The sequence below is a fragment of the Trichechus manatus genome, unplaced genomic scaffold (genome assembly GCF_000243295.1).
Source record: "Trichechus manatus latirostris isolate Lorelei unplaced genomic scaffold, TriManLat1.0 scaffold00048, whole genome shotgun sequence".
Lineage (NCBI taxonomy): Eukaryota > Metazoa > Chordata > Mammalia > Sirenia > Trichechidae > Trichechus > Trichechus manatus.
This window is the reverse complement of record NW_004443984.1, coordinates 676,554-677,686: the sequence shown is the minus strand read 5'-3', so window position 1 is coordinate 677,686 and position 1,133 is coordinate 676,554. Positions and strand designations below refer to the sequence as shown.

Below are 1,133 nucleotides of genomic sequence, written 5' to 3'. Positions count from 1 at the left end.
CCTGGCGCTCACCTTCCAGCTCTGCGCGCCGGAGACTGAGACTCCGGCAGGTAAGCGCGCAGCGGTCGGACCGAGCTTGCCCCTCCGAGCCCTCCGGGCCCGTGGCGTAGCTTGGAAGAAAGTGTGAGTGTTGGGTGACTGGGCGTTACGAGCGTGCTTCCTGTGTGTGTCTGAGTGTTGGCTGTGCGATCGTGTGCTCAGGGTGTTGTGTGGCTGCAAATGTTGTGAGTCCGTCAGTTACGTGTGCAAGAAAAGGTGGCTGTGTTGTATGACTACGAGTATGTTCGCGTTAATGTGTGCATCGAGGTATTGGGTGTGCGCTGAGTGTCTTGTGTGTCTTCCAATGTGTAGCGTTTGTGCGGCCGAGTGGGTTGTGTGTCTGTTGTGTGTGCATCTGAGTTTCGTTGTGTGACTAGAGTTGTATCTGGAAATGTGTTGCATTTGTTTGCATTTTGTCTGCCATAGCTGGGAATGCTGTTTGTTGTGTGTCTGAGAATGTGTTGTGTGTTTGTGTTGTGTGTGGGGTCGAGAGTACTCTGTATATTTTGCCCGAGTGTGGATCAGGGAATGTGTGTGTGGTGTGTGTGCTTGTGGGATACGTGTACATATGTGAAGGTGTGGGAACGAGTCCGGAACGTGTGTCTGTGTACTGTGTGCGCGATATGTACGTGTGAGTGTTTGGGTGTGTGGTGTGCGCCGCCGGGAGCTGCGTGGGTCCGAGTGAATGCCAAGTGTGCCGGGAATCCGTGTGTAGGAGCGTGTCTGGAGCGGATGTGAGTGCGTTAGTGTGTCCGTGCATGCTGGCTGCTTGTCCAGGAATGTTGTGAGTGTGCGCGCGCCTGGGCCGGGGCTGTCTGTGCCGGGGCCTGGGGCCGCCAGAGGGGGCAGTGGCAGGGTCTGTGTGTGTGTGTGTGTGTGTGTGCGTGCGTGTGTGGCCTCGCGGGCCCGAAATAAGTTGTCGCGGTGGCGCCCCCCGGCCCGGTCGGGCGGGGCCTGAGGCTGGAGAGAGGCTTGGGGGCTCGCGGCCGCCGACTCCGACATGTCGGGCTGTTTTGTTGTTTCACAAGTTCCGAGCCGCGCTGGCCGGCGGCGGATCCGAGCGGCGCCGGGGCTGCGGGGCCGCCTGGACCGGC

General features: G+C 59.5%; 1 protein-coding gene across 1 annotated transcript in view; it reads left to right on the top strand.

The window, feature by feature from the left end:
- Positions 1-7: 7 nt before the first annotated feature.
- Positions 8-1,133, top strand: part of PTPRU (protein tyrosine phosphatase receptor type U) — a 96,484-nt gene continuing 95,358 nt past the window's right edge. Inside the window, exon 1 of the mRNA XM_004377015.1 lies at positions 8-50. The gene's annotated coding sequence lies outside the window, so the exon portion shown is untranslated. The remainder of the gene's footprint in view (positions 51-1,133) is intronic.